We start from the raw sequence: 10053 nt of genomic DNA on the forward strand, positions 1-10053 counted from the left end.
ATTTTCATTTTACTTATTGTGCATTGCTTACTCTTTCACACTTCTTTAGTTGTGAGTGGGGTAGCTTCAGATGGAAGATGGAAGATGGAAGATAGTCTGATGAACTTAGTATCTAAGGTCCATTTAATTATAATACTCAAGTTTGTGCAAAATATAAATATATTTGACTTTATTCTCTTTATTTGATTGATATTAGATATAATGGCATTAACTTAAATCTCTTTCATGTTGGGCCCATGATGACACGGGCCATCACAACCTAGTTATCCTTCTACAAACTTCCTTTTATAATTTTTTGATAATTTCCTTAATGCCTATTCTTTTAAACTTACCCGCGTCACTACTACTTTTAAAAATGGGCCCGGGACATACTGATTTAGGTTAGCAGACCTGGGCTCAACCAACATAATCACCAAGATCCACTATTGACTTTCTCCGGGTCTGTTTGTAGATTAAAACATGCCCTAAGAATTTAAATCCAAACATATCCCACCAGAATACTCTAAAATAAGATCACTCAAAAAATAAATTCTAAGAATCAAAATCCTAATTAAAATGCAAGTGATTGATTATGTTATAATACAAAAACCTAATTACTAACTAAACAAGATATGCAACACAAAGTAAAGACAAAGAAGTCAATTGGAAATGATACTAGGCAGGAAAGACCAAGAAAAAGAAGAAATTACCTCAACTAGTCTCAGCTCACCGGAAAAAGTGAATTGCGGCAAGCAAAAATCCACTTCCATAAGAGCACCTACTTTGGATTGTGTAATCCAGCAGGTGCTGCTGTGCAAGTGGCCACTACAAAACGGAAACAAGAGAAAGAGGGAAGGTTCGAGCAGCTTTGAGGGGATTTGAATGGTCCAATTTTACTCCAAGAGATCCACCATGGATTTTAACATCCTGATAGATCTTCTTGAAATAAAGATTCATGGGAGCCAGGCGAAGGTGAAGAAAATGGAGTTTGAACAATTCTGGCCCGTCAACAGTGGGTTGACCGATACCGGCCATCGTCGAATCATGTTAAAATTATTAACAGGTAATTCTTTACAAACCTACCTGCTGAATAATCATATTTAACCATGCATCAGTGCGCTTATCTGCAAATATTTGGTGAATGATAATTTATCAGATGCATAGCAAAAAACATGAGCAAAATTGAATAAAAACACACCTGCAGGTCGAAGCAATTTGACGAAGATGAAGATATCTCTAAGAAGCAACGTAAAATCTGAAAGTGCAAACATAATGAAGGAAACCTAATATGTTGTCGCTGTAAAACTCAATTGGGCTCATTTAAAACTTACACCACTACTAGAAATTCGCTATTTTCCGACTACCAAAATAGTCGGAAAGTAATCGGAAAAGTACCTATTCCGACTACTTTCTGACTAGTCGGAAAAAGATAGGTCGGAAAATATTTTCCGACTACTGTAGTCGGAGATTACTTTTCGCCAAAAATTAAAAAATGCAGCTATTTTCCGACTGGAATAGTCGAAAAATAAAATAAAAATTTATTTATTTTAAAAAATATTTTCGACTACTATAGTGGGGATATTATACAAATAATAATTATTTATTAGTTATTTTATTGTATTTTTCGACTACAGCAGTCAGAATCAGTATTATTCTGGCCTCATTTTCCGACTAATGTAGTCGGAAAATCATTATGCTGGGCACAATTTTTGACTATAGTAGTCGGAAAACTAGGTTGAAATTTGACAGAGGACTACCATTTTATTAGCACACCACCTTTCAAATGCAAATATTATAAACAACCAATTCAACAAGCCAATTCCAACTAAACAACCAACTCAGCCAATCAATTTCAACTACACAACCAATTCCAACTAAACAATCTAATAATCAAACCAACCAATTCCAACTTCAACAAAAAAAAAATTCAAATCCCATAATATCAAACCAAAACATTAGTTAACATCTAAATATTCAATATCAGGTCTGAGTAGCTAATACATATTGACACTAATATAATAAAGTCTAAACATATATATACCACATCATTCAAATCTACCATAATGTCTAAATATAAAATTTAAACATCCAAGAACAGTAATTGATCACGCCCAACTATGCCTTATAAAAAGGACTCTGCGGACGTTTCAAATATAACCCGAGTATTACGCCCAGGGTTGAATCCATAGAGAGTTAACCTATCAACCACTATCTTAAGACCCACTAATTCTTCAGAACCAGCTTCCCAAATATTCAAATCTCAGTTGAGTGTTCTTTAACAACTAGCTTGCAAGTAACTAAATAGCTGTAAACTAAACTAATAAGGTTGTAAACAATTATGAGAAAAATGCTAAGGCAATGATTTCCCCTATTGATGGAATCCCTTCTGTTTATGCTCATACAAATTTACCAACACATCTGTATCAATCATGAACGCTAATCTTGCCGTAAATCTCTCCCGAGTAATCACAGTAATTTACTATTGCACTCTCCCGAGATACACTAGCTTACTTTATTTAGCACGATTCACTTTAGATTACACCCAAGGCTTCGTTATCCCTAATCCCGCCTTTAAACCCGCAATTATAGATTCCTCTAATAATCTAGGAGTGGTGTTGTTCAACAATACCCTAAATATGCACTCTTTTCCAAGTTATGCACACTAAATAGGCACAGCTAATTGAGGATCCTGTCAATTAACTACAACAAACACGACGTTGAACAAATAGAGATTAAACTAGCAATTTGTATTCACATAAACAAGAAGTTCATCACCCAATAGGTTCCATCAAAACCTTAGACAAGGAATTTAGCTACTTATGGCTATGGGAAAATAAACTAAGATTGAATTCATCATAAAAATCAAAAGAAAGGAAGAAAGATGGTTGGAGTATTCTCTCACAATGGTTTTCCTTGCTAAGAAAACCTTAAAATCAATACATGCCTCTCTTGGGCGAAGTCTAATGTTTTAAATAGGGGTTAGGTCTAAAAATCCCGTATTTGACAGTTTGACCCCTGAACTTTCTGCGCCTGCTGCGGTTCTGCCGCGGTCGCGGTAGAACCGCGGCCAATCACCCTCGCGGAATCACTGAAGTTCTGCAGCTGCTTTCCACCGCGGTTCTGCCGCGGTCGCGGTAGAACCGCGGCCAAACCAGTTCTCTGAATTCTAAGGGCTGGCAGGGCGTGGCTTCATTGGGAATTTACACATTTGGCCTCTTTTCTCCAATTTTTGACTCCAAAACTGCTCCTTAGCATTTCTTGTACACATATCACCTGCAAATCATGAAAAGCACTAAATAAGAGCATTTTGTTATCACTTTTAGCATTAAAACTACACAAGAAGGTGATTATTTAAGGTGTGATTATAGTCAAATTCACCTATTATCAACACCCTACACTTAAACCTTTGCTCGTCCTCGAGCAAACTAAACCACGCTTCTAGGCCTAACTGCTCAATGCATTGCCCCAATATATGTCACACCTGCTATTATCAATGATCGACCTAAGCATTGCACAATCATATCTCAAATGCAGACTCTCATGCCAAGACACACTTGTGCTCACTCTAATTACTCTAACAGAAGTGAAGACTCACTTTTTCTTCCTGAGTCACATGCCCTCACATAAACAAAATTTGAGAGAAGTTCCACACACACATAAAATTCAACAACAAGGAACCATATATAGAAAGAATTCACTCACTCTCAGCAAAGAGCATTCACATGCCACACAGACACACCATAAGCTTGCCCCTAGTGTAATACTCCACTAATCGAGCCATTCAGTCAAAGATCAAGAGGTCTTTATAGGTTGTAATGTAGGCTAAGGGACGGGTAGGATATATTAAGATATAGTGACTAACCTCCCTAAGCACTTTTAATACACACTTCCTTTTGTCTCACCATCATGTTCAACCCAATCATTATTCCACATTTTGTTTCACTTGTGACCCCCACTTTTCTTTAGGTACAACTGGCTTCTTCTTCCTTTTTTTTTTTTAGATTTATTGTACACTGCCAGTTCACCAATCAGAACCTTCATTCTTGATTCCCTTTTTTCACTAACTCTCTCCCACCCCACACTTTGACTTTTGTATATTCTTCAGTGATTCAAGTGCTTCTAGGAGGTAAGGTTCAAACAATTAGCTTATTCAAACACAGCGATTTAGATCATTATAGGGTTATCAAATAACAGGCTTCAGGCTCAAAGGGGTTAACTATGGTAATATGCACGGGTGGATTCTCAAGTATAGAGGGTTGCACAAAGAAATGCCTCAATCATCTCTAAAACCAAACGACTTCTATTTCGCTTTGCACACACACAGGGCAAGTTCTAGGTATCATATGCAAGCATAGGATGCAAGTAACAACTCACACACACTTAGCATGTAACTCATTCCAAATCAGTTCATCAACATAATCATACGAGTGTTCAAGCCAGACAAGATGTGCAAAATTAAGGCATATATTATGAGTCCACAAACAAGCTTAGACCTTACACTCTCAAGTTCTTTTCTTTGCAAGTGTGCACATTTGGGGTTACATTCTGACCTTCACCCATCTAATCCTAAAACTACAAAAGAAAAATCTACCTAACCCGGTTCAAGAAAAAAAAACCTTGGAAAAGAACCGTGGTCAAAAGAAAAACCAATGGAGAATTACTACACTACCTAAAAAAAAATAATAAAGAAACTACATGGACTACTTCCCTCAAGAGTACTGTCCAAGTGGTCCATCCTCAGGAAGAATCCTCTACATTTTTTTTTTTAGATTCGACTATGACCCTCAAGAGACCCGTCGACAAGTGTCCGTCGTTGGGCCAAGTCAGTTACTTCTAATGTGAGTACAGTCAATTATACACAACAACATCAATCTAATATTACAACATACTCAATGTCTATATACACTACAATACACTACCAGAGCAAGTCTCCCACCCCACACTTAAAATTATGGCATGTCCCCATGTCATATCAAAAATAANCTCTACAAGTTTTGTTTTGTTTTTTTATATATCTGACTTTGACCCTCAAGAGACCCGTCAACAAGTGTCCGTCATTGGGCCAAGTCAGCTACTCCTAATATAGCACACTCACATATATACAACACATCACTCTAATGCTACAGCACAACAACATCTATATACATTACAATACACAGTTAGAGCAAGTCTCCCACCCTACACTTAAAATCATGGCATGTCCCCATGTCATATCAAGAAAGTAAAGAGCAGAAGGGTTAGAAGACTTCCCTGAGACTCAATCAGAGTCGGAGACGGTGCTGGGGTCTACATGGCAAGCTCTCCCCAATGCACGCAACCAGGCCATAAACCGGCTCTCAGATCTAGCCTGCCTCTGTGACATGGCGTCCATCCGCGTGTGTAGGCCATCCACCGAGGTGTGGAGATCCGCGACCTCTTCCTCCAAGGAGCGCAGCATAGGCCGGGAGGACTGTGAGCGTGATAGGTCTGCTCCAGAATGGGGGCGCCGAGAGGGCCCGGCACTGTCAACAGACCTCCTGGACGGTGCAAAAGGAACCGGATCATCCTCCTCATCATCTATCTCAATTGTGGTGCGTGTACCCCTGCCCACTCTGATGCTAGAAGCTTTGAAAGCTGCTTTGGGAGGCAAATCTCCATCTGCAGGATTGGTGGGGGTGTGTCTCATCAAGCACAATGTGGTTACCAAGGAAGGGAAATAGAATCCCTTTGTCAGCAGCGGTCCCCGTAAGACCATTTCATCTCCAATTATCCGGGCCGCATCGAAATCCTTTCCTGTCACAAAGCACCAAGTCAACAGTGCCCTATTGAAGTTCACGTCCGTGGTATTGCTGGAAGGCAGGAACCTGCTGCAGATAACAGTCAACCAACACTTGGCCAAGTGGGTGAAAGAGTTAGAGTTGAGGGTTATTTGGTCACGTAACCAAATGGGCTGCCCCCCTGTGCAAAGTACATCCATCATGACCTCCCATGTCACCTCTGGTCTGTCATGGTAATAGTCGACGTCACCGGTGAACGGAGGCAGCCGCAACACCCGGCGAATTGTTGGAACTTGAGCATTGACCACCGTACCCCGAACAATCACCTCCCTACCCAAGTTCAATGGGCAGTTGGCGTAAAATTCTCGAACCAGCATCTTGTTAACTGGTGCAGGGTCGTTAAATAGGAATTCCATTTCCCACCTCTGTATTTCTTCATACATCTCCACCTTTTCGGCTCGGAGGGCTACCCGATCAATCGGGATCTCATGGATAAAGGTCTTTGTAGCCTTGGCGTTGAAGTCGTCCTCCGCCAGTTCCGATTGGAATCTGGACTCATCATAAGCAGGTCGTTGGGATGTGCCTCCAGAGCGCCTTTGCCTTTTGGGAGCCATGTGACCTGCAAATAATCAAACAAACCATCAACATATGCCCTAACTAGTGCCAATAAGGTGGTTACTCAGACTTCACCACCCGATGACACCAAATAGTTCCCCTTAATTCATTCATAATAACCTCCACAATAGCCTCATAATTTTTCTTACCACTTCTGTCATAATACACCCCACACTTACTCCTTTCAATGTTACACATGAGATACAACACCACCATATAACAATTACCACCATACCAACAAGCAACTACACATCAACAACCATCAATTACAACATCCCAAACCTAGGTTGGGCTTAAAACACCCCAAAAATATACAACATAGTACCACAATTTTCGGCCAACACATGACCCAATACCATACTACACCACAAAAATCTAGTTTAGGCCTCCAAACTACCAAAACAACTTCACAATTATTTAATAATGGAGACCCAATTAATTTGGCACCAAACAACCTCATAAATATCAACAATAACAACTACAACAATGGCAAACATAAAAGAAAGCAAAAAAAAAAAATTCAAATTACTACACTAATCCTAACTAGGGTTTAAGGAAGACTAATAATTTAACAAAATACACTACTTAGAAGAGAAAGAAATAGAGAGAGAGAAGAATAACTTACTTGAGTTGAAGAGAGGGAGAAATGGAGGGGTGTTAATGGAGGTTGGGGATGAAGGTAAGTGAAGGAGAAGAAGAGAAGAGGGATTTTGTGAATAGAGAGAGAAAGAAAGAAGGGGATGAGGGGAAGGGGCGGAAATAATGATAAGGGGATAGAAGGGGGGGTTGTTTTTATGTTAGATTAAGAGGTTTTTGAAAAAAAAAAAATTTATTCTAACCTTACCTGGCCGCGTCTGTGTCTGCCGCGGTTCTGCCGCGGTCGCGGTAGAACCGCGAGCAGTGAGGTTCCGCGAGGCCATTTGACCGCGGTTTCACCGCGGTCGCGGTATAACCGCGGTCGAGGGCCCTCTCTGATTCTAACGCCTATTTTTTTTTTGAATAGACTACAAAGGTTACAATTACAACAGTGTCATGGGTTGCCTCCCACGTAGCGCCTGATTTAACGTCGCGGCACGACTCATGTGAGCGAAATTAAGGTTCGCTCGACCTCTGGGGTTCATTCAAATGCAGCTCGATCATCTCCTTAGGCTCGTTCATACCCACATACAATTTCAACCGCTGACCATTGACTCTAAATGTACGAGAGTCATCTTCAGTAGCAACTTCTACAGCTCCGGATGGAAACACTTCAACCACGCGAAATGGTCCAGACCACCTTGACTTTAGCTTACCCGGGAACAACAGCAGTCTTGAGTTATAAAGCAATACCCTGTCCCCAGGTTTGAAATTTCGTTCAATGATGTTCTGATCGTGAAGCCTCTTCATTCTCTCTTTATATAGCCTTGTGCTCTCAAAAGCAAGATACCGGAACTCCTCTAGCTCATGTAATTCAGTGACTCTCGACGTGCCCGCAGCTTCCAAGTCTAAATTCAGCTGTTTCAGTGCCCACCACTCTTTATGTTCAAGTTCTACAAGTAGGTGACAGGCCTTCCCAAACACCAACTTATATGGTGACATACCAATTGGTGTCTTGAAAGTTGTCCTGTTGGCCCATAGTGCATCATCTAGCTTCCTTGACCTGTCAGTTCTTGTAGCGTTTACAGTTTTTGTCAATACGCTCTTGATCTCTCTATTGGACACCTCAACCTGTCCACTAGTCTGTGGGTGGTACGGAGTAGCCACCTTGTGGCGCACATCATATTTAGCCAACAACTTCTCGAAGGCCCGATTGCAGAAATGAGTGCCTCCGTCGCTGATAATTGCACGCGGTGTCCCAAAGCGGGTGAATATGTTCTTCTTTAGAAACCCGACTACCACCTTAGCATCATTGGTGGGTAATGCTGCAGCTTCCACCCACTTGGACACGTAGTCTACAGCAACAAGAATGTATTTATTGCCATAGGAGCTGACGAAGGGACCCATAAAATATATTCCCCAAATATCAAACACTTCCACCTCTTGAACTGGGTTCATGGGCATCTCGTGACGCCGGAAAATGTTCCCGGTGCGTTGACATTCATTACAATCCTTGACCCACAAGTGAGCATCCTTGAACACCGTTGGCCAGAAAAATCCGGCCTCTAGCACCTTAGCTGCTGTCCTGATTCCTCCAAAGTGACCACCATACGCCGAAGCGTGACAAGCCTGCAAGACAGAAGATTGTTCGATCTCGGGGACGCATCTCCGGATCATGTTATCAAGGCATATTCTAAACAAGTAGGGCTCATCCCAGTAATACAATTGGCTTTCACGAAAGAATCTCTTCCTCTGGACCGATGACAGGTCGTGAGGAACAATACCACTGGCCAGGTAATTAGCATAGTCTGCATACCAAGGCGCTTCCTGATGAGTGGTAACGAGCAGCTGCTCATCTGGAAAAGTTTCCAGAATTTCCTCCATTTCTACTATATTTTCAGCTCCATCAAGTCGTGATAGATGATCAGCGACTTGATTTTCAGTGACCTTGTGGTCACGAATTTCAAGATCGAACTCTTGGAGTAGCACCCAACGAATCAGGCGTGGCTTAGAGTCCTTCTTTTCTATTAAGTATCTGACAGTTGCATGGTCAGTGTATACGATTACCTTGGATCCTATCAGATAGGACCGGAACTTGTCAAAAGCAAATACCACAGCTAGCATCTCCTTTTCTGTCACTGTGTAGTTCAACTGGGCTCCGCTCAGCGTCCTACTAGCATAGTAGATTGGGTGCATCAATTTGTCCTTCCGCTGGCCCAGCACTGCCCCCACCGCGTAGTCACTAGCATCACACATTAATTCGAACGGTTGCTCCCAGTTGGGGGCAACGATTATGGGTGGTGTGACCAGCCTTTGCTTCAACTCCTCAAAAGCTACCCTGCAATCATCAGAAAATACAAAAGGGTGATCTTTCTCTAACAACATACAGAGGGGGTTGGCGATTTTGGAGAAGTCCTTAATGAACCTCCGGTAGAACCCGACATGTCCAAGGAAGCTTCTTATGGCTTTGACTGAAGTTGGTGGCGGCAGCTTTGCTATGACATCAACCTTTGCTCTATCAACCTCTATTCCATTGCTTGACACCCGGTGCCCCAAGACTATTCCTTCTTATACCATAAAATGGCACTTTTCCCAGTTCAGAACCAAGTTAGTCTCGATGCACCGTTTCAGCACATGCGTCAAATTCACTAGGCAATCCTCAAATGAGTTCTCCACCACTGAGAAGTCATCCATGAACACCCCCATTATATCTTCTACCATGTCAGTGAATATGGACATCATGCACCGTTGGAATGTGGCGGGTGCATTGCATAGGCCAAAGGGTATCCTCCTGAAGGCATAAATTCCGTACGGGCATGTGAAGGAGGTCTTTTCTCTATCCTCAGGGGAAATGGAGATCTAATTGTACCCTGAGTACCCATCCAAGAAGCAAAAGTGTGACCTCCCTGCCAATCTATCCAGCATTTGATCAATGAAGGGAAGTGGGAAGTGGTCTTTCCGGGTGGCTAGATTCAACTTTCAGTAATCCATGCAAATTCTCCAGCCTGTGACGGTTCTTGTTGAGATAAGTTCATTGTTGTCATTCTTCACCATCGTCATGCCACCCTTTTTAGGCACACATTGAACTGGGCTAACCCAGCTACTGTTAGAGATTGGGAAAACTGAA

Source organism: Nicotiana attenuata, chromosome 5 (assembly GCF_001879085.1).
Source record: "Nicotiana attenuata strain UT chromosome 5, NIATTr2, whole genome shotgun sequence".
Lineage (NCBI taxonomy): Eukaryota > Viridiplantae > Streptophyta > Magnoliopsida > Solanales > Solanaceae > Nicotiana > Nicotiana attenuata.